At 45.9% G+C, this 24,427-nt stretch overlaps 2 long non-coding RNA genes across 5 annotated transcripts; one reads left to right on the forward strand and one right to left on the reverse strand.

Moving 5' to 3' along the window:
- Positions 1-4,606: 4,606 nt before the first annotated feature.
- On the reverse strand, positions 4,607-7,784 carry LOC120651164. Its single transcript, XR_005665970.1, has 3 exons — positions 6,881-7,784; positions 5,054-5,189; positions 4,607-4,947 (listed from the first exon to the last, which is right to left on the reverse strand). It is a non-coding gene; the product is annotated as an uncharacterized LOC120651164 (long non-coding RNA).
- Positions 5,880-14,484, forward strand: LOC120651162. Of its 4 annotated transcripts, none has more exons than XR_005665968.1 (5): positions 5,880-6,061; positions 8,807-8,919; positions 10,114-10,193; positions 10,288-10,363; positions 12,377-14,484. It is a non-coding gene; the product is annotated as an uncharacterized LOC120651162 (long non-coding RNA). The 4 variants fall into 4 exon arrangements; XR_005665967.1 differs by lacking the exon at positions 5,880-6,061 and adding an exon at positions 8,654-8,665 and having other exon boundaries at positions 8,767-8,919; XR_005665969.1 differs by lacking the exon at positions 5,880-6,061 and having other exon boundaries at positions 8,672-8,919; positions 12,377-12,430; positions 12,514-14,484.
- The last annotated feature ends 9,943 nt before the right edge of the window (positions 14,485-24,427 follow it).

Here is a 24,427-nt window from a genome sequence, read left to right on the forward strand (position 1 = left end):
TTTCATGCCATTATAGGATTATTAGGTATATTTCCATAATTTTTGGAAAGTAATGTTGTGCCCTAAAAAATTTGACAAACTATGTATGTGGTTTTATTCAAAGTGGATCCATCTCCACTCACATATAAACCTATTTTGGTGAGTTTTAGTTTTAAAATTTTAAATGCCACATATATAGTTTTATTCAAAGTGGATTCATCTCCACTCATTATACTAAAAGCTTCATAATTTTTGGCGGTGGTTTGATAGTCGTTTTAGCTTAGAAAAGAGAGGAGAGTCTATATTACCGTTTGTGTGAGTTAACTAATGGAATGGACGGAAGTGTCAGATAGAGATCGAAAGCTCAACTTAGTGGAATTTAATTTTTGAGTATTAAATAAGTAATTCTTAACTTTAGGAGTATCAAATAGCAATTTCTCTCTCTAAAATTTAGCATGCTGACAAGAATGTGCATGGCAGGGGCGGGTAATTAAGTTTTTTTATTTCCTCCACCTAACTCAACCCGGCCCGTGCCAGTGCCCCGTACTCCTCTATTCATATTTTGGTTAGACCTAGCGCATAGCCACGTGCATCCGCAGGCAATTCAACGACGACACGGTGGCATCACGCTGAGGTCGCGTGCATCATATACCATCACGCTGATGGAGCTAGCGGCGCAAGCGGCGCTGGATATATATACGAGGAAAGCCCAGGCCGGTTTTGCCAAGTGGGCATTATTCTTTTAATCTTTTCTCGCGCGCAGGCACGGTGGCGTTAACGTTAACGAGAGAATAACTTTTTGAGCCCCGGCCACTTGCATTCTGTGGCCTAATATAATGGCTTGTGAAGGAGACTCGAGAATTTATCAAATTTATTTATTTGTACTCCCACCGTTTCAAATTATAAGACATTCCAACAATTTTGGAGATTCAAAGTTTTTTATATTTGATCAAATTTATATAATAAAATAATAATATTTATTATATAAACTAAGTACCATTAGATTCTTTATTAGTTATATTTTCATAGTACATCAATTTGGTATAATAAATCTTTATATTTCTCTCTATAATCTTGATCAAACTTGAGATTGATTTGACTCTCCAAAATTCTTGAAATGTCTTATAATTTGGAATGGAGGGAGTGGGTGACATGACGGCAGAATAAAACATCAGGGCCTAAAATACATGCATGTCGTTGCCTATAGTTTAACATGCATGCAACGACGAGAAACTTTTCACTGTCTATCATCCTTGTACAAAACAACGTCATCTGATGATCTTCAACGTACATTCTCCTTTCTACTATCGTGGCCGCGAATAGCCAAACCGCCTAAGGATTTTTGCAGATGACTTAATAATTCTAAAGCTGAAACCACGACTACTGCTGCCCATGTTTGAAGCGAGCACGCGGTTTCTCGAAAGCCGCAGGGATTCAGATAGGGCCGGGTGGGTGGGTTGGGTCACCAACCGGACAAAGCAAAGTTAATTACGTGACCAATTAATTAGTCCAAGATGTCGAAGAATGTTGATTAATTAATCTTGGGTCTCTGTTTGCTGCATATGGTGGCTCATTTTCCTACTGTACCTTCTCCCATTGTGTTTCACGGTTAGCAACTTTGGTTGAGGATGGCAGGTCTGTGTTGGCCAAACCTAGCTAGAAAAAACAACTTTGTTATAATTCAAGTCATCAACAGGAATGGGGTCCCCATATATTGTCCAAGATTTAACCTGCTCAGCACACGAGATAATCCATATTGGATTGTTCAACTATGAACTGTGGCACTGGCTCTCTGAAAATCCACCATTGCTAGCTTTATCACATCCTCAGTGTATTCCTGCTAGCTCCCAGTGGATGGCTGTGCTGAATTGTGAGGGTTCTATGTGCTTGGATGCGATTTGGACCATATGTGTATGGATATATTCTGTTTTTAGAGAAAAGAAAATTGTTCCAGCCTCACCAATAGGGATCTAATTAGTACGGATATTTCCCGACCGTATTCGAATTCGATCCGATTTGAAAGAGTTTTTATCCGTCTGTATTCGATTTCAGATATTCAATATCCATAATCGATCCGTATCCGGATACTAAAAGTTACATTTTTATGATGTCGATATCCATTACAATTTTATCCGACAAAAACTAACACTATCCGTATTCGACTTCGTATTCGAACAAAAATACAAAAACAAATACGATATCAGTAATATCCATCTGTATTCGATCCGTTTACATCCCTACTCACCAAAGCACACATATCCTGTTTTTATTACAGTATTTATCAGCTATTCACTTCAGAAATGGGGAATAAGCATAACCGATCGAAAGGATAAATAATGGAACATCCATTCTCAGCGAAAAGGTCCATGTAATCTCAAACCTGTCGAACAAAAGATCCAAAGATCCATTCCCGGTAAATAACCTTGACCCAAGAAATAGTAATTTTTCTTTGTTAAGCCAGCTCCCTAGCATGATATGAGGTGCAAATGTATACAATGGTACCATCTGAATACTAGAGAACCAGGTTGGGACATTGGGTAGATTGTCGACTATGGTGTAAGCAATGTGACCCTGAGCGGAACAAGTAAGCGCTGAAGCACATAAGCAAATGATGAATTGATGATAGACACGGGGATAGTGGGTCACCCTGCGTCACAGGCCACATCTGCTGTCAATCAGAGAATGCTATTTTCCTTTTTTTGAGCGGAATTGCTGTTTTTCGGTGGTGGATCCTTTTGCACGTACTTTTCCGTGAGACCTTGGTGAGTAAGGGTACCGGTGGTGGATCCTTTTGCACGTACTTTTCCGTGAGACCTTGGTGAGTAAGGGTACGGAGGAGATGCGAAAGAGGTCGTAGTCTAATGGTTACAAGAGCCTCAGTAGCACCTGAGTGTTAGATGCTTAGATCGAGTGGGTAGAGCACTTAACTTTTTAGGAAAAACTCTGGTAGTAGCCCCTGCGGCCTTCATAGCGCCGCCGTGGATGTCGGGGTAGTGGATGCAGTGGCGACCAACGGCGTCGCGGTGCAGGTCGGAGATGACGCGCCAGCGACGAGGACGACAACAGGAGGGCGGAGATGCTGGCGGCGCTTCCCGTCACTGACAGCCCCCTCTCTAGATCGGGTTAGAGTTTGGACGGTGGAACAGTGGTGGCGGCGAAACTGGTAAGAAGAGCCGCTGATTCCCACCTCCTCTTTATAGGGCTTCGCGATGGGGGGCCACCAACCTCATCTTGGGCTGGGCGTCTCCGATCAGGGCGCGAGTCAAAGTTCAGCCCAGTCGTTAGACCGGTCCGGTGGAGATCAATCTAACACTGAGGTCTTGGGTTCGACTCTCCATGGGAGTGAATAGTCTGGGATTTAACGGCGTTGCGATTTCAGTGGTAGGCGATGTTTTCGTAGACAGCGAGGCGCATGTGGTGACTTCATCAATCTCGAAGATTTGTCAGCTCAGTCTTCGAAGATAGTCATAGGAGTAGGGTTTGCGTACGTCTGTTCATATGGGTATAAGTGTGCGTGCATTGTACGTGAGTGTCTGCATTGTACTGTGTAATAAAGGGCGTACCCAGTGCCGTAGGCTTCCCGCACTGTGCGGGGTCTGGGGAAGGGTTGTCTTTAAGCCCCAAACCTTACCCACACAAATGTGCATTGTACTGTGTAATCTCAAAAGAAAAAAAAAGTATGGAGGAGACTGACAGGCAGTCCCAATGAAGGGAACCAAAATCTTTCCAAAGATAAATCTTAAAAGGACAATCGTGGGGGCCCTTTGCTTATGACAACAATCCAAACATCCCATGAGGTAAATTAGTTAGAGGCAAATGTGAGGTGTAAAACATTTACCTTTGGGTAAATCTTTACCCCTAAAATCCAAACAGGGCCCTAAGGATGTGATTAAGTAGCACTTTGGTTGGCTTGGAGGTGTTCTTCAACGCGTATCGGGTCTCCCTTAACTCCAGCAAACTTCAAATGGCTGGGGGTGGATATATATAGGCCACCAAGTCCATAGAGTCGTTACTAGCCATTATGCCTTTTTCTGCGTAGGCATCGGTTAAACTAGTCGGTACCGTCGGTTTAACCGGTCACACACAGGCCGAAACTAGCCGTTGAATCCTCTGACACGCTCTACAATTGACGTAACAGTTACCGGTTAAAACGGTGCATTTGCACCAATGCCCATCAGTTCATTCGGTGCTAAAGATCTTTCTCCTCGGCTTCTTACAACGCTGACGTCATTGCTCCGACGCGTTGCTCCAATGCCGCTTCACCAGTTCAACCGGTGCCGAAGACTTGACTCCTTACTGCTTGACATGCTCTCTAAGTAATAGTACGGTGAATGCATGATTCATGTCTTGAATCTATCGGTTAAACCGGTGCAGTTAAGTTTTCTTCACTTGGCCCTATCTGCACTGAAAATTGTACCATAGACTGTGCATTGGTCTATCCGATGATGGTCGGTTTGACCATTGGCTAAACATCAGTTTGACCATTGGCTAAACATCGGTTTAACTAATGCAGCTAATTTTGCTGACACTTGACCAAATCGTCTTTGGTTTTTCACTATGGTTTGGGTATCTCGACGACGAATTGGACACGTCAAATTAGATCCATGGAACCTAGAAATCCTACAAATGTAATCTCACAAACTTGTTAGTCTCATTGATTATATTGTCACACAATCACCAAAATCACAAACAATAGACCAGTGGAGCCATGTTCCTTACACAATTGCAGGAAAATATTTCTTCTTTGCTCCTTGGATAACCAAGGCAAATTCTGCACCTGCCCATCTCGGCTGAAGCTTTCAATCTACTTGAACCACTCTTGGATAACATGGACAGTTGTAACCTTCATAATGAAAAAGATTCTTGGACTTACATTTGGGGGAGTCCTCATTAAAACCCACAAAAAGCTTACAAATACATGAAAGGCCACACAGCGATTCATCATTCCTTCCAATGGCTTTGGGGATCCTGCAACCAGCTCAAACATAAAATCTTTTTCCTGGCTACTCTTGAAAGACAGGTTAAATGTAAGAGGGATGCTTAGAAGAAGAACAATGCTTCTAGATAATTATACCTGCGTTTTCTGCCCCTGTCAAGAAGATGAGACAATTGAACATCTGTTTCTGAACTGTCCTTTTGCCCAACAATGCTGGAGTTGTATTGGTCTACAGATACAATCGCATTTGGATCCCATGGCGATCCTAGTTGACCTGGGACGACAAATTGCAGAATCTTTCTTCATGGAAGTAATTATGTTAATGTCATGGAGTATATGGACTTCGTGTAATAATTTCATTTTCAAGAATTAAGCCTTCTCAGTTAAAGGGACCAAAAATGGCTTCATACGAGAGTTTGCCTTGGTTATCCATCAGGCAAAAAGAAAGTATTTCCCACGTATTATACAATGGCTAGAGTCACAGATGTAATTGCTAGTGTTGGGTTTGTTTCTTTTCTCCTCATGCATGCAACTTGGTGTACCCTCTCTTCCTTTTCTACTATCTACGTCTACTAGTAGTAGTATCTAAAAAGAAAGCAGTGAGTCTACCTATGCTGTGGTTGTGCCTCCCTCTTGCTTCTGCCCCCGCTCCGTGGCTCTGCCTCCTCCCCGCGCGTCGCTCCCCCACTCAGCGAGCAGAGCAGTTTCCTTGCTCCGCCACCCTCACGCCCCGGCCGCCGCGCTGGACTCCTCCCTCGCGCTCCGCTCTCGCCTCCACCCCGCGCTCGCCGCCGCCGCCCGCTCTCGCTGCGGACGCCCCCCACCCTCACGCCCCCGCCGCCGATCCGGACTCTCCCTCGCGCTCCGCTCTCGCCTCCCCCACGCACTCGCCATCGCCGCCAACTCTCGCCGCCGCCCACCCTCATGCCCCGCCCACCCTCATGCCCCGCCCACCGCGCGCGGACTCCCCCTTGAGCTCCGGTCGCGCCTCCCCCACGTTCTCGCTGCCGACGCCGCCGCTCTCGCCTCCCCCTCGCGCCCGGCCTGCTCTCCGCCTCGACATCTGCTAGATCAAATCAAGTCGCTGGAGCCCCGCCAAACAGCAGCTCCGGCCGCCGAGCGCCACGAAATTCCAGCCATTCCCGTGTGAGCCCTCAAACGAATTCCCCGTCTCCCCCTCTCTCTTTTCCCCACCTCGCCATGCTCTCCCGTGCACGAGTAAGGAAAGCCTTCAGGGGCCTATCCTCCATGGACGCAAGGTACAAATGGGTGGAAAATGTAATGCTGAACATAGCAATTAAATAAAAACATAATGAGATGAAGAATTGGAGATGCTAGGCCTAAACGATTTATGCTACTTTTAACATGATGCCCAGATACTAATTTGTATTGAATCTGTGCTAAGATTTATGGATGTTTCTGAAGGACCGAACAGGCAACCAGAGAAGGGTGAATGGAGCCTCAAATCCGATTCGAAAATCAAAGAGAAAAAGTCTGATTGCACCCGACATGCCTCTAACGATGAGTATCAGTACCGCATAGCTCGGAACAGCTATCGGCACTAGGAATACTCATACGCCGAACACAGAGCTCACACGCGGAAGCAAAGCGGTGAAAACCCCACAAACTCGCACACACGCGCAAACTGACGAGTGACGAAAGCTGATCAGCGAGAAAACACCAGAAACTCAACTCATCACGAACTTGAATGGGCAGAGTTAGAGCACAGATAAAACAAGAGCTAGAAAAACTTGAAATAAAATTAACTAGCTCTAACACAGGAAGACTAATTTTTGTTTCGTTTTTCTTTTAACTCAGCTCTATCAAAAATCTAATTAACACAAACGGTAAGCCTAACAGATCAAGGACAGGGAACTACAAGTAAGGATTAGCAAGAATTAAACTAAGTAACACAAGCTAATGAGCGGAAGGTAAATAGGAAAGAAACACCTTGTGCAGCATTACCGCAAGCACTTGATGGGCGTTGTCGAAGCTTCAACAGATGACCATCAGTCCACTCTTGGATTTCCCACGCACTCACACACATTCCAGAAACCTGCAAACCAATCAAAATTCAAGCATGTACATACGCGTGCTCACCAATCAAAATCACAAAGGCGTTGCTTCTTTTGCTTGTGCCGCTCCTGCAGTGCATGCTGGTGGGCGTCGCCCCTTGCTGGCCTGATGCGCCGAGTCTTGGCCCGCGCGTGGATGCCCTGCCTGTGCCTCAGCCCCGGCGCGCGCCTAGAGCTGCCAGCGAGCTGGCCTTGCTGCTGGCCGGATCGGAATTCCCTTGCGTAGTGCTCCTGCCGTCCTGCCTCTGCGCGAACTGGCGCTGCGTGCTCCGCTTGAGCCTCCGCCCCTGGCGCTGGATCACCACCGCACTTGAGCTCTGACAAGAGCGCGTACCGCAGGGAGGGGCCCGTGCGAGCTCCTGCTCGGTTCTCAGCCAGGCATGCAGCGCCGGCAGGCAGCGAGCGCACCTGCCCACGGCCGCCTCCCGCAGAGCAGCGCTGGCCCTGCAGCGGGGGTCGCGTGGTCTGCGCCGCGAGCCTGGCGCGCGCGCAGCTCCGCACACGAGTTGCCCGGGCGAAGCTTCCCCTGCGTTCCCCGATCTGCACAGGAACAGAGACAAATCCCAAAGGAACCAACAAATTCCAACGAAAATTAAGAGAACAAGTACACGAATTGAATCAAATCAACCCATAGGAGGGCACAAGGAGGGATAGGCCTCCTTTCCCATTCAAATCGCAGTACAAAGATTCAAGATTTCATCCCCAATTTGCTGGACCTAGAGAGGAGAGCGGAGAGGGAAAAACAAGAACAAGAAAAAGCACAGGGAGGGGGTGATGGGATTTTAGAGGGGGAGGGGGAGGAAGAGGGTGCCTTGCCTCCCTAAATATCTTTTTCAAGTCTCTAACTAATTACTAAATTACTCTTATGATAAAAATTAATTCTATTACACGTCTGGGGGCATTTTCATCCATCTTTCTCTCGGAGCATCGAACGGACCCGGCGATTTCACGACTTTGCTTCGCCTCGACGCAAGCTTCGCGATCCCGCCACCTGCCCTTCGATCTCCTCGGGCTTTCCGCCCCGATTCCCGCCACCTGCCCTTCGATTTTGCGGCCCTAACTCGGAAACTGTTCATCGATCTCCCGATCCTCGATACATGTCACCGCCGTCCTCGACCGCCCGGCGCCAAGTCTTTCAGAGCCTCCGCTCGACTTGCACGACCGCCATCTTGATTCGGTCAACACGGTCAACCCGTGTAATCTTGCGCTCATCGATGTCCCTAGACGTCAGTCACCGCGAATAGTCGTCCGGCCTCCTGGTCCCTCGGTCCAAGCCTAGCATCCGTCCTTCACCGCTCTCGGTCCATCGGCACGAACCCGCATGACCTTCACCTTTGCCGCCGACCACCGCCTCCGACTTCCACGCCTGCGCACCACAAGCCAAGAAACACGTTGCACGACACGACACGACTCGACACAACTCACGCCACTGTTAGTTCACGAACTCAACCAGAAACACTCGGCCGTTGGCAATTACTCATCATCAAACTCGAATCACAATGGCACATATCCACCTTGTGTTCGCAGTTTCTTTCTTGATCTTTCAAAATGGTTGCTCGGTTATAAATTTGCAAGTCATTAACAGTGGAACATTATGGAGACTGTACCACGATTCAAGTTCCATAACTGAATGTCTGGCGGTTCGTAGAGGAGATCCTTCACAATCTGTTACTGGGTGACTGTTGTCATTTTACTGTCTTCTTTCAGTGTCACATGCCTTTGGAGCTCAACCCCTTTTTTTTGTGTTTTCATGGCCAAACAATTAAACTATCTCAGGAATACACATGGCAGCTGCTGATATCTCCAGCTTTCACAGGCGATATATTTCGGTATTTTCCCAAGGACTCTTTGATGCAACTTTAATGGGAGTTTCCTGGCACCAATACGCGACTTTGCTGGTGCTAATCCTTTATACTTGTCATGACAAAGGTGCTTGTTTTATGCACTCATTTTTTTTTCTTTAGGTACCATTTCTGTTGCCAGTCACTCAATCAAAACTACTTATTTTTCTTTGAGTAAATTGCACTTCAAGTCCCTAAACTTGTCTGCAGTTTCACCCAGATCCCAAAACTCTCAAATCATCCATCTAGATCCCTAAAATGTGTTAAGTATTTCATCCAAGGTCCCAAACACGCCACTCGACCATCCGACGCAAATGTGGCATGCCACATGGCGCCATGGTGGCATTGTCTCATCTTCTCCAATTTGATCCTCCCTCTCTCTGCGCCATGGTGGCATTGTCTCATCTTCTCCAATTTGATCCTCCCTCTCTCTCCCTCACCAATCTCTCTCTCTCTCTTCCTTTGAATGGTGACTCGCACGACTGCCTTGCGTGGCTTGACCACTTGATTCAGAACATGCAAGCCCTTACAGCTCGGCCATGGCGATGTCCTTGGCGAACTCGCCGTCTTGGTGTTGGACGGGAGCAGGGTAACCTCATATTGCTCCTCGCTACTGGCCTTGCCGTCGACAAACCGCCCGACGGTGACCTCCACTCCAAGGTGCTCCCGCCGGCGAGTTGTTGTGCCTCCTGACTCCTTGTTGTCCGGCCCGCCGAAGAACACGACGCAGACGCCGTGCGCGACCTGCACGCCTCCACCGAAGCCGTGGTCGACGAGGACAGCCATTGAGCAGGCGCCTCTCGCAGGATCCTCACGGTAAGGTGCAGCGGAGCAGCACCGCGGCCAGCGCAGCCACGGCGCGCGGCTCGGCTCGAGGAGAGGAAGGCTTGAGCCATCTCCCGGAGTTCGTCGGGGCGTGAGGACGCCACCGTGCCGAAGCTCATGTACGCCACGGAGCGCGCCGGGTGGGCATCCAGCCAGGCGAGGCAGCCATACGGGTCGCCATGGGAGGGAGAGATTGGTGAGGGAGAGAGACGGGGAGGGGAGGAGCAAATGGAAAAATACAAGACAAAGCAGGGGGATTTTTGTAAGTGTTTGCCACTGTGGCGCCATGTGGCATGACACATCGCCGTCGGATGCTCGTGTGGCACGTTGGGACCCTGGATGGAACATTTAACACGTTTAGGGATTTAGATGGACGATTTGAGAGTTTAGAGACCTAGGTGAAACTGCAGAACAAATTTAGGGACCTGCGGTGCAATTTACTCTTTTTCTTTTTTAGGTTGATCTCCTTCCTAGAGACATTGATTTGAACTGCATAGGTGAATGGGTTGTCGAGTCAATTGTCAAGAAGAAGCTTAAGTAGGAGTCTTCTCCTTGTTGTTCCTCCTCCTACGGTACTTTCATCAAATGCTTTAGCCCATTTAAAATCACATGTATTACTTGGTATTTGCAGTGTCCTTAGTGTTCATTTGACAAGCTCAAGTCATCGGCATCATAGGGCTGTATCAGAGATTCAGTGGGAAAAGAAGGTCAGCATGCCTGCTTGTTTTTCTGGTTATTGCAGTGAGATTATCCATTTCTAGGACTTACCCCAATTAACATGCTCAATTCTAAAAAAAATTACTTTCTTTGCTTGCTTAATTACCATGCTGTCTCCACAAAACTTAATTGACTTTGGTAGATCTGGTCTCCGTACTTGTTTGCTTGAATATACTACTCTCCCAGTTTTTAGAATTATTTTGTCACTTGTTTAACATAGATTTTTTAGTATTCTGACCAAATAAATATATTGCATATACTATGCTAATTATGAATATATACCAACAATGTTACTCTTTATTTATACATTTGATATTTTTATTGGTTTTTATTTCATTCAGACTTCATAATATCGTAGTCTTTCCCTTTGATCATGCTCCTTTGTTCTGGAAAGTCACAGCTTATCAGATTTCTAATTTTAGATCTTTCAAGTATGATTTAATGATAAATACCTGTCTTTGTCACTAGACATGCCCATTTGTGAAAGCTAAATTTTATTGGATGTCAGCACAAAATCAAGTCTGGAGAATGCCACTATATTAGATGTCAGCACAAAATATATGCTTTTCTCCCTTCTCCCTTTCATTCTCTGCATGTACACTTATGCTTTTTTTAAAAAAAAAATTGTTTGTCAATGGATGCTGAAAATTCTCATTAGTTTGAAATCTGAATTTGATCAATAAAGTATGTTTCTTTTAAGAAAGTGCGCAAACTCATTTCGGTTAACATTGTATTGCTATTCGAAGTTGTGATGGCACCAAGGTTAATAAAAGAAAGATATAAATAGTTATTGGTCATTTATTATGAAGGTCAACAATTTCAACTTGAACGGACAGATAGATCAAACATATGTAATTCCTGTTGGAGTAATGGGCTTGGCCCATTTATTCTAAAGCATTAAAAGAATTTAAAGCCCACTATTAATGATAGGGAATCAATGTTTAATTCCGTACCGGGAATTGAGGAGGATCTCAACCGACTTAAAAGGTGGACTTCTTGTACACCACTTGTGAAGCCGGTAAGAGGAGGACGGTGAACCACACGCGCGCGCGCGCTCGCTCGCCTCGCCGGGCCGGGCCGGGCCGTGGCCGTGGCCGAGGCCGAGGCCGAGGCGCGGCGTGATGGCTATTTTGCCGTTGACAGCAATTAATCGTGCGATTAAACGTGCAATTAAATCTGTAATTAATGGCCATAACCGCATCACCTAAATGACTCTGATGGTGTCCAGGTTCAACGAACCTGAGCACCTGAGTCACTATATAAGGAGTGCCATGCCCCTCATCCATCCTGCACCAGAGCACTGAGGCAACTCGGCTCCTCTCTTCTCCCTCTCCAGTTGCAACAACTGAGTTCCCCAACGCTAATCTCTGCGCGCACAGAATTAGCGTGAGCAGGCCTCCGAAACCTTGCTCGCCTTGAGATCCTGCACGGGATAGGCGGGCAATCAGGTTTTTGGGTAACGCTTTAGCGTGACTGCTCAAAAATACTAAGGCTTTGCCCGATTGTACGACTACTTCCTGGTGGACGAGCCGAACGACTACGTCGACTACATTCTGGTGGCCGAACGACTACGTCGACTACATCTTGGTGACCGTTCGTGGGACTGCACTGCGAACTTCTTCCTGCACCGATTTAGTTCGACTACTTCGACTGAGGCCAACCGAGTAGATGTCTACTCCAGTTGGTAACAGCGCAGCCAATGCCTCCGGCAACGGCCCCACTTTAGGGTACTCCCTGAAACTTTGGTTATTTATATTGTTTATGCTTATATGTGTGATAAGTATAAACATGTACACATGTTTTATTTTACTCCTTAAAGTCATAGAAATATTGCTAGTTTATACATCTAATTTTGGAATTAAAATATACCGAAAATTGCCTAGATTTCTAACAATTCCGATCCAGGTTCTTAATTAGAGTTGTAGGTTTTGTGCTTTCTGGAAATGTATATGAGGCTGTTAGTTACAGAGATCAGAGGTTGCAAGCTTATTTGCTTTGTGTAGGATATCAAGAGGGAGGAGCACTGAATAATGGTTTGATGTTTTAACCGTATAGAGGTAATTGCCAACTCCACGGTTTGCATGATGATGCAGCTGAGATTGTTACTTGAAACAGCAATGATTATTTTGTTGTTTTGTAGGTGTCCAGAGTGGAAAATGAAATGTAAATGATTACTGCATATATAAATCCTGTTTTAGCAGTTACTGCTTAGTTTCTAGATTCAAATGTTAAGAAAAGGAAAATAATAGTCAGTACAAAAGAATTCTATGCCATGTGAACGGCGTTCTATCAAATTTCCCTCCCTTCCATTGCCTTCGTGATGTTCTGTGTATTGCACTCAAAAGTTTGCCATAGGAATACTAGGGCACGATATGGCCATTGTTCAACCCCAATAAGTTCTATAAGCTTGCAATGCTACTGCTTTCATGGCATGGAGTTTCTGTCTTCCACTTCAACATACCCAGTCAACACTATAAAAACAGAGATTTGGATGAAAAAATTATGTCGTGCACTCCTAACATTCGATCATGCAGCAGTGAGTTTAATGGAAAAATATGTGTATTGCATATTTATATTTTGTAACTGCTTTCCACCAATGTAGAATATTATCTTAATCGTATAGTAGACCAAGATATGAAACACAGTTGGTGGGTTGGATACTATAGTGCTCCTACTAGTTTAATATATAACCAGTAGGGGATATCACCCCTCCTGTTGCCTCAAAAAAAAAAAACAAGGCAAAGTCATGCTTGAAATAGGCAATAGCTGAAGACACTGATAGAGATAAAAATGGAGCTACTTCTTGTTTTGCAACTCACTGAACAAAGTACTCATGCTTGTAGTGATGTTCCTTGAATCTGCAGGCTACAGGTGGCACCAACGAAAATCATGCAGCGACAGTTCTAGGGGGAAATCTAAATATATATATGTTCTCTTTCACATCTTAGTTAGGTGTTCTTTTTTTTCATGTCTTGTGTTTTGAGCTGTACATCTTTAACACCTTGTCTGACAAATGGTATCGAAACTAAAGTTAAAGTAAAAGTGCAAACTATTCTGGGCATGCTTCCTCTTATACATCAGAGACTAGGAGCTGACCAGCTAGATCAGCTCCTCTTCTCTCGTGCAATCCTATCCTAAACACAAAGATCCTTATTGTAACCATTACAAAGCAAGCAACCAAACAAAACGCACCATGTTTCTAGTGTTTACAGAACATACTAAGCTTGTCGCTTGTCAGTTTCCTTCTTCAGTTCTTCCTTATGCTAACAGCAGCGTGGAGGCTGCTCCAGTCAATCCCACCCTCTATGGGCAGTGTCCTCTGTCTCTGATCTTCTTGGTTCTTTGTTTTTCTGATCAAGCACGTCACAGAGAAACCATTATGTGGTCAGTTCTTGCACTCTACAGTTCATAAGCTGTAAGACAATTCGATATTGAACACAACTTACTTCTCCATATTCAGTTTCTCCATGACCTGCCAGGTAAGCCTGGGGCCTTCATCAAGGCCTTCGCACAGCAACTCGCCATTCTCATCAGTGTAGCAGACGATTCCCATGTTCTTGTCCTCATAAACCTGATAGATAAGTTCCAGATCAGAAAAGAATAGCAATGTTTTAGATGATCATGCTCATTAAAGGTTACATTTTGGAAACAACAGGTATATACCTTATTGACCTTGCCAGTGAAGCTGACAGAGTTGAGGCTTTTCTTCGATTCGGAACTTGAGCAGGCATCCATGGAGGCTCTGATCATCGTCGTCCTTAAACTCTTCCTCCTCGGAACAACGGTTGCAGTAGCTGAAAGGCAGTAGCACCTTAATGCAGACATGGATGATGGGGTTGGAGGAGAGTTGGCGTTGCAGCAACCATAGAAGTAATCAAGGGGTTGCTGTCATCGAAGTGTCCATTAGTGGTGATGGTGGTGGTGGTGGATATAGTTTTATACAAGGATGTTAGGTCGATGAAAGGCCTGGTGAAGACGATGATTGGTTACTTGATTAGGTGGTATAAATTAACACAGTTGCTGAGCTGTGACATTGTTGGTTCATTGACGGCAACTCATGTATCATTATTGGGTAAAATATTCTTCTTTATTAAGGTATGGCTGTTGACAACGACTTCAACTTGCCTGTCAACGAATTCAACTTTGACTACCTCGGTATTACAGTAGATATAAACAAAAATCGATGGATGTAAGTTGTAAGGTTATAATCTTCAAAAACAAAACCTGAACAAAAGTGAGAAACAGGATTTGAACCCTAGTCCGCTAGCTCTTTTCCAAGGACACTAGCCAGCTGCAGCTTCCCTGAGGAGGATAATGAAACACTCCTGTAATAGTTTCAGATAGCAACAGGCAATTAAGGTCCAGATTTTCCGCAAAGTATTACATTGTGCACTTGTGCTACAGATAGGAAAAAGTGCTGGAGACACTTATTCTCGAAATTCTTCCATGAAAGCTTCATGAAATGCCAGAAAAAGCGGGAGATTATGAGTGGCATTTTCTCTTCTTGTGGCAGGATTGTGCATCTGAAATGCCATGTGGCAGGTGCCTTGAGAATATAACACATGAACAAAATATTATAATACCAAAAGAAAGAAGATGAAATTTCTATTTTATTCTAAAGAATATAAGCTTGTTCCTTTGTTTCATTTATATATGTTATTAACTAATACAACATATAAGTAGATAAACATCAACAAAGCATACTCACTTGTCCAAAAACAGAATCAGGCACAATAAAAATGTTGGTGTTTTCAAGATGTTGACACAAATTAGCGCCAAACACACTCGAATGCGCTAGCACATGCAAACGATCGTCAAAACCATCAACACCCGCGAAACTTTGGGCAGGCCGGTCTGACCGGTGCCGCCGACTGGTCTGACTGGTGCAGGCAGGGGCTCGCTGAAAACCTAGAACAGCGAGCTCGGGAGGGACCCCGTCGGAGCTCGTGAACGTAGGGTTGCTCTGAGATTGGCAGGCCACTCAGAACATCTTCAAACGCCGTCGAGACGAGAGAAGAAAGCAATCTAGGGTTGGAAAATGCTAGGGTTTGAGAGACAAAAAGTAATGCGATATTTTGATTGATTCGATTGAGAATAACCTCAATCGGCTTTAGCCTTTATATTTATATTAGTAGATTTAGATAACGACGGACTAAGGAACTGTTTGGATTCTAAGGACTTAAAATAAGCCATGTCACATCGAATTTTTCGATGCTAATTAGAAACCATAACTCTTTACAAGTAGGATTACAAAATGACTCTTTACGAAAACCCTAACTCTACTTGGCCTGGCCTGACCGGTCGGCCTCGGCAGGTGCCAAATTTGGCTGTCAACACAAGAAGATGTAGAACACATCAGGCCTAGGCTGCAAGTTCCAATCCTCAGCGAATCAGGCACAACAAAAATCTTGGTGTTTTCAAGAAGACGTAGAACACATCAGGCCTAGGCTGCAAGTTCCAATCCTCAGCGAATCAGGCACAACAAAAATCTTGGTGTTTTCAAGAAGACGTAGAACACATCAGGCCTAGGCTGCAAGTTCCAATCCTCAGCGAATCAGGCACAACAAAAATCTTGGTGTTTTCAAGAAGACGTAGAACACATCAGGCCTAGGCTGCAATTTCCCTTTTCGGCAGACAAACACAACACAAGGGAATACAAATATGCTCCTTCGGCCTGCTACAAATTGCTCTTAAAGGCAGTGAATGTGAGCACCATGGCCTCCTGAAGTCATTAGAAAAAAAAACATTATGCATATGTCAGTACTGCACTTTTTGTCGCTGCTGTATAGTAAGAAATTAAGTAAAGGAATCGAAAATATACTTAAATAACCTCTGCACAACGATAAAATGATGATAGAGTACCCCAACCTTTTTTCTACCTGAAAAGAGGTGTATGACTCATCTACAACTTGAGAAAGGAGGCTTCTTATGGTGTATAAATAACACAGTACTGACCTTTGGTGGGTTCATACGAGACCCACGAGGATCTGGCCAGATATGCTGGAGTACGTATGAATGCATGATCTTAGGTATGCAACTTTGTACACTTGTTTCTTTATTTCAGAATTAAAGTCGGTGATTTCCATGTAACCACCCCTTCTCCCGCGTTCATCATAATATCCCGAAGGCAAGGATAAAGATGTTCATATCCAAATTCCAGATGTATTTCAAATTTGTAGTGTATGATGTGTCATCATCCTGAGTTCATACTAGATGGAACAAATCATTTACATAAAAGGCATACATGGATATGAGACGAGCGAACTGAGCTGGTAATATTATTTGTAGTAGTGGAACCTATTCACCTAAGTTCAAATAGGTTCAAATTCTTATCTCAACATATGTGCTTGTATCCTTTTGGATTTAATCCGAGTAAAATGCAACATCTGCTCTCGAACTTGGTTTGGTGTGTTATACCGGTCCACATAAACTCGCAAAATACACATTCAGATCCCTAAACTTGCTAATTATTACAGGTGAGGTTCAAATCTCTATAATTTCCACTAAACATGTCTAAGTGGCAGATTCATTAGACGATTGAGTGGACCTGACATGTGGAACCCACATGTCAGCCCCGTCTCTCTCTCTTCTCACCGATGTTGTGGCTCCCGCTCACCCGCGGTGCGTCAGTGCGGCTCCTGCTTGCTCGGCGAGGCCGAGTGCCCGGCGGATCCCGTGGCAGCACAGCACCCGGCAAAGCTCATGCCGGCGCGCTCGCCTGGAAGGGTGGAGCGGCCGCCCGAGCTCGTCAGGAGCGGAGGAGAACACCCTTAGCGGCGGAGCTCGCTTCAGCACGGCTCTGTCTCGCCCATGGCGGCGCTTACCGGGGAAGCAGAGTGGTCAGCGGAGCTCACGTCGGTGCGCTAATCTGTGAGGGTGGATGGGCTAGCCGAGCTCTTCAGGGCTGGATGAGCACGCCCTTGGCAGTGGAGCTCGTGTTGGTGTGGCTCCAGCTCACCCGCAGAGGTAGAGCACCCGATGGAGCTTGCTCGCAGTGGCACTCACCTAGGGGCGGAGCGGGCAGTGGATCTCGCATTGGCACGCTCACCTGCGGGCGCGCGGAGCGGCCGGCCATGTTTGTTAGAGGCAGAGCTCGCGTCGGTGCAGCTCCCAATCACCCGCAGGGGTGGAGTGGACTGTGGAGTTCACCCGCGGCGGCTCCTGCTCAGCCATCAGGACGCGGAGCCGGCTCCGGCGATGTCACAGCCCTGAGAAAAAAAAAGAAAAAGAAAATTCCCCGCGCGGGCCCACCTGTCAGCCGCCTTTCCCCTTTCCTCTGTTCTGCTCGGGGCCACGCCGCGCGCACGCGTCGTCGCCGCCGGTCAATCCTCGACTTCCGTGCCACGTGCCGGCCAATCTCGGGCGCCGTGCCGTCCCTTCGCTGTCTCCTCGCCCCCTCTCCTTATCCACACCTGGTCGGCCCCCGTTCCACCCGTGAACCCTAGCTCGGCGCCCCATTGCCGCCACCCCCCTCCCGAGCTCTCTCGCCGCCGTTGATTCGCCGCCTCCGGTGAGCGCCGCCCCAATTCTTCGCTTGGGGAGCTTCCTCGCGTCGCCGTCCTCCGATTTTGACCCTAACCCGGCCTTCTCTCCCTCCCTGCAGAGTCGGCGACGAGCGCCTCCGCCCGCCGCCGCCTCTGCTCGTCACGCCGCCGGTCCGCCGCCGCTCCTCGCCCGCACCACCTCTGGTGAGCCTCGCCGCCACCTCCGCATCGCCGTGCGCGCCTCCACTTCCCCGCTCTGGCCCCGCCGCCGCCGCCGCTCGCCGTCGCCGTGCGCGCGCACCGCGCGTCGCCCGCGACGCCGTGGCCGCGCCCACGCCGCGGTCAGGGCGCGTGCCCTGCCTTGACCCGGCTGGGTGGGCCGCTGGCCAGCGGGCCCCACCCGTCAGCGCCTGCGGTGTTGGATCCGGGTGCACCTAGCATTTTCGGTTAGGGTTTCTTTAGGTTTATTTGCCTGCAAACTTGTAAAATCTCTAGAAATTCATGTATAGCTCCAAAAATTGTGAAACTTGTTTTGTTGGATTCCTCTAGCTGAGATATACTTAGGAAAAATATTATTTTGCATGTTACTTTGTTGTAGATTTATCTATAGATTTATCTTGCAAAAGTGAGTTTAATGCTTGGTTATTTGTGTACTGCTCGAAAAATGTCAAACCAAATTTTGTTAGACTCCTTGTTAGGTGTAGTTTTCAGTGGCGCACCTTGTTTGCTTGGTTCATTGCTGTGTATCAAAGTTTTAGTTTGTTTTCCTATACTTTGTCTGAAAATGGTTATTTCTAGAACTTCTTTCTGGAAAGTGATAAAATGGCAAAACCAGTTTTGTTAGCCTTGTGTTCCTTCCTAGTTCCCATGATGATTTTCTTGGATTTGTTTAGTTTAGTTTGCATTCCTTTTCTGATTTATCTTGCTTAGAGTAGCTGAAAATTGATCTATTTATGGTTATTTATAGGAAAAAGATTTTGCTGCAAAACCAGTTTTCTTGAGTTCTTTGCATTGTCCTCTGCATGCTCAAATTATTTCATGGTTTATGCTTGTTGTTTAGTTCATTCTTTAATTCGTGCATCGCATTCATGTATTTTAGTGACCGGACCGTCGGAGAACGAACCCGTGGAGCCCGCCGAGTCCGTGGAGCCTGAACCCGGAGTCCCGTTCGTGGTCGAGTCTGAAGTTAACCCAGGCAAGCAGCTAAGCATATCCCTTGTACCTATTTAATCTGATTTAGTTTAGCTATCTCACCGGGTAATGTTGGGTTATATATATTATCTATGTATTGCATTCTTGTACCTACTTTGATGCACTAGCCTTCCTTGAATTGTTTAACCATGTCCTTGCCACATGTTAGTCAGCTATTAACTTAATTTGACTAGATGCTTAGTTTTGCTTAGAATACTTCTATGGCTTGCAAGAAAGGAATGGGTTAGAGTATCACATTTACCATTCATCCTTGATTGCACTTGAGCAGCTGGGATAAGTGGAGTGTAGTAGCGAGGTTCGAGCGGAATGGTAGGGCCTAGAGAATGAAGTCACATGGGCATAGTCCGCTTGGATCGATTAAGGACCGAGTGGATGCCATCGGCCTTGAGCACCTTTCCGTGCTACCACATATCCAATATAATGGAACAGATGAGCCAATTACCTTCTTTGACTTGATCATTGGGGCCCGGTCCCAGATGCGTGGCCAAGGGCTATGTAGGGAGGTTTAGTGTGTCCCCGGGTGGAACTATGTGTAGGAAAGTTTAGAGAAGTCTCCGGTGGAACTAAATCTCCACGCGCAAGCTGGGCGTACCCTCAACGGTTGAGCCTTGTTGGGAACTGTTGACGTGAGTACCCCCTTGCCCGGCGTGATCGGTTGGGTGAGTCGTATGGTCCTTGCGTCGTGTGGGTAAGTAGTACACCCTTGCAAGGTTATAATCAATTCGAATTACCGCGCTCTCGGATATGAGCAAGCTCTTGGTTCGTCGAATTCCTCTTAGAGAGTTTCGGTATTGTTGGTTTTGGAATCATGTCTTGTCAATGATCTTCTGGCTGTTATGTTACTCTCTTAATCAACTAAAAGTGTTTGGTTGGGCAAAATTAATTAATTCTGATAGGTGATAGTATAGAGAGCTAGTGCTTATGCAATAATTACTTAACCTTAAAGCTTTTACTTGAGCCATTGCATGATCCTTGTATACGTAATCGCGTAAGTCTTGCGAGTACCTTTTGTACTCAGGTTGCTTTCTAAACCTAGTTGCAGGTGAACCCGAAGTGGTGTTCGGCCATTTCTACCCCGCAGATCCAAACGCGGGGGAAGAATAGGTCGTGGTGGCTGTAATGATGTCCTTGAGCAAGGCGTCATTACCTTAGTAAGTTTTTACCGTAATCGAGCTTCGCGAGAGCATGTGAATGCAATAAACTTTATGTTTCTGTTTAATATGACTTTCATGAGCCCAAGGCTTGTAAGAGAAGTTTGAAACCCACCTATGTTGAACTTGTAATGTTAAGCTGTGAACTCTGATAATATAAAACTGCTCTTTGTGGATTTTTGGCGATGTATTCGATTGTAAACGGTATGTGCATATGCTGATTCTGGGCGTATGTTGGAGCGCATACCGGGACTACCGGATTTGATATTATTTTGGATGAATGACGTGTCGGTTATTCGTGTCACTAGATGTGGGATAACACGTGGCACGCGCTCTGGCAAGCATGTGTTAACTCTCATCTGGATGATAATGACCGGCGGTTCGTTTAAAATAGTATCAAATTGGGCGGTTCTCACAACGGGTATCAGAGCTGAGTTTTCATGAAGTGAATCTAAAAATTTGCTTAGTGGGTTGAGAGTAAAATAAAATTTGATTACTTGCACTAATGTTTACTTTCGCTAAAACTTTGAACTTAAGGCTGATTGCTACCTTTCTTCCTTCGTCTTAGAGCTACTTCTTCCTTATTTCTTCACTTGTTTAATTAAGATAGGCTTAACCTCTCTTGTCTGAATGAGTAGCGGGAGCGTAGGAAAACCCTTTCACCCTCTGGAAACCTTTTAAACCTTTTACCGGAGTTGAGAAGGTGGGAATCACCCATTGTCCTAAGTGCTAGTAGGAGGGTTGTAGCGCTGCTGGACAATGCGGTTGTTTTGGGTCGTAAGTGAGTGCTAGAACGTTAAGGCGTGTTCACGATGTGAGGAGATGTCATGTTGCATTCATATCTTGCATTCATGCATACTCTTTCATGTGGTTTCTAAATTTGTACTTGATCAAATTAGTGTGCCGTGGTCTAGATTTCGCCGAGCTCATTCTTGTTAATTCTTAGTGGACCAAATCTACTCTATCTTTTAGAGTTACTACTCTGGTGTTGATCGTGTGTTAGATTTTTATCTACACATTATCTTTCCACCCTGCCTTTGGGTATCATTCTCTATCTTTCATTCCTGACCGCTAACCGTTTTGTTTATTAACAGGATGGTGTTGCGTTCGGGAAATGAAAGGGATGGTGCCAGTGGTTCGGGTGGCAATAACAATCGCAACAACGAGGATCCCCTTCCTAATCCTCCAGTTCACCCAAACCTCGCGGACGTCCTGGCCCGACAAACTGAACTCATGGCGCACTTAGTCAATCAGTTGGGCAATGCCGGCAACAATGGTCCAAGAGCTGAGCCTCAAGTGAACAGGTTCGGGGATTTCTTCCGCACTAATCCTCCCATCTTCCGTGGTTCCAAGGATCCTCTGGATGCGGATTTCTGGCTCAATGTCATTGAAGAGAAGCTTGGTCTTATTGAATGTGAGCCACATGAGAAGATACTCTTTGCTGCTCATCAACTGCATGATGCCCCTGGGGTTTGGTGGCGGAACTTTAAGGCATCTCACCCTGCCAACTACCGCTTCACATGGGAGGAGTTCCGCACAGCTTTTCGCTCCTTCCATATTCCCAAGGGTATCATGGACATCAAGAAGAAGGAGTTTCTGAATCTCACTCAAGGAGGTCGTGATGTGATGGCCTATGTCAATGCCTTCAACACTCTCTCCCAATATGCACCTGAAGAAGTGGCCACCGATGCCAAGAAGCAAGAACGCCTGTACGATGGCCTCTCTGCAGAGTTGCAAGACAAGCTCTCCACTACCAAGTTTGAAGATTTCAATGACTTGGTGAATATCGCTATCAGAGCTGAGCACAAGATGAAGAATCTTGAGGCAAAGAACAAGCATCCTGCTCCTACCTCTGCGGGCGGTAGCTCCTCACGTCCACGTCTGGGGCCTTCTCCTTTTCCACCTTGGGCATCGGGTACGCAACCTCCACGTCCTATGTGGATTGTGCGTCACCCTCAACCTCCTCAAGGACAAGCTCCTAGGCCGGTCAATGCCTATTCGAGCAACCCAGATGTTGCCGCAAAGGGTCCGTGCTTCAATTGTGGTGGCCTAGGCCACATCTCCAGGGATTGCCCCTCTCCGAGGCGTAGTGGTGCCTTCAATGCACCTAGGCCCAATACTCCTCTGCCTCAAGCATCGCGTCAGGAAGTCAAGCCACAACAGGCTCCTAAGCGTGGCCGTCTCAACTACACCACCGCTGAGGAAATTCCAGAGAATGCTGAAGTCCTCATGGGTACGCTCCTAATCAAATCTCACCCTGCTATGGTTCTTTTTGATTCTGGAGCAACTTTTTCTTTCATCAGCAAGAAATTTGTGCTGCATAATAAGCTTGAGATGCAAAACCTACCAGTGCCATACCATATAGAATCTCCAGGTGGAGAGATCATTTCTAGAAACTTTGTGGATAGAGTTCCAATTCTCATCGAGGGAGCTATTTTCCAAGCTAATCTTCTTGTCCTAGATCAGATGGGTTTAGATGTGATTCTGGGGATGAATTGGTTGGGTAAGCATGATGGAATTATTAAGTGTGGGCCCCGTACCATCGATCTTTTGCATCCCTCCGGGAATAGAGTTCTACTCTCTCTTGCTAAGATGGAATCTTGTTTATATGCCTTGGCGAGTACCATAGCCACAGCGTTGGAAAATATTCCCGTGGTTTGTGAGTATCCGGATGTCTTTCCAGAAGAATTACCGGGTATGCCTCCTGATCGTGAGGTGGAGTTCGTCATAGAGCTCAAGCCCGGAACAGCTCCCATCTCTAGACAGCCTTACCGAATGCCTCCCAATGAGTTGAAAGAATTGAAGAAACAACTCAAGACTTTATTGGACAAGGGTTTTATTCGCCCGAGCTCCTCTCCATGGGGATGCCCGGCTCTTTTTGTGAAAAAGAAAGATGATAGTTTATGGATGTGTGTTGATTACCATCCGTTAAACGAAGTCACTGTCAAGAACAAATATCCTCTTCCTCGGATTGATATCTTGTTTGATCAACTCTTCGGAGCTCGTTATTTCTCTAAGATTGATTTAAGGTTGGGTTATCATCAAATCAAGATTCGAATTGAAGACATTCCGAAAACGGCTTTCTCTACTAGATATGGTCTCTATGAATTCACTGTCATGTCTTTCGGCCTCACCAATGCACCGGCTTATTTCATGTATCTGATGAATAGCATCTTCATGGAGGAACTTGATGTCTTTGTGATCATCTTCATCGATGATATTCTCATTTATTCCAAGACCAAAGAAGATCATGCTCGTCATATTCAAATTGTCCTCCAAAATCTTAGGGAGCATCGTCTTTATGCCAAATTTAGCAAATGTGAGTTTTGGCTTGAAGAAGTATCTTTTCTTGGTCACGTTCTCTCCAAGGATGGTATTGCTGTAGATCCTAATAAGGTGCAAGATGTTCTTGATTGGAAGCAACCTCAGAATGTCCATGAGGTTCGGAGTTTTCTGGGACTTGTGGGATATTACCGCCGGTTCATCGAGAACTTTTCTAAAATTGCGAAGCCTATGACCGAGTTACTGAAGAATGGGGTCAAGTTTGAGTGGTCCCCTGCCTGTGAAGAAGCCTTTCAAACCTTCAAGGATCGTCTCACTACTGCTCCAGTTCTTGCTCAGCCAGATATTTCCAAGAGTTTCGATGTTTATTGCGATGCTTCTCGCATCGGTCTTGGCTGTGTTCTTATGCAAGAAGGCCGAGTGGTGGCCTATGCTTCTCGTCAACTCAAGCGACATGAAGAAAATTATCCTACCCATGATTTAGAGCTTGCGGCTGTTGTCCATGCTCTAAAGATATGGCGTCATTATCTGCTTGGTAATCATTGCAACATCTATACTGATCACAAAAGTCTCAAATACATTTTCACTCAATCTGATCTCAATATGAGGCAACGTCGATGGCTTGAGTTAATCAAGGATTATGACATTGAAGTGCACTATCATCCCGGTAAGGCGAATGTTGTCGCCGATGCACTAAGCCGAAAGGCTCAATGCAACTGCTTGACCATAGCTCCTCCTGTGCACACTCTTTGTGATGATCTTCGGAAACTTGGAATTTCTATGGTCAAAGAAGGCTATCTTGCTACTTTTACAGTCAGATCTGATCTTTATGATCAAATTAAGGAAGTTCAAAAGAAAAATAAGGGTATGGCTCGAATTCGGGAGTTAATGAATGAGAGTAAAGCTCGATGCTTCTCTACGGATG

Source organism: Panicum virgatum, chromosome 9K (genome assembly GCF_016808335.1).
Source record: "Panicum virgatum strain AP13 chromosome 9K, P.virgatum_v5, whole genome shotgun sequence".
Lineage (NCBI taxonomy): Eukaryota > Viridiplantae > Streptophyta > Magnoliopsida > Poales > Poaceae > Panicum > Panicum virgatum.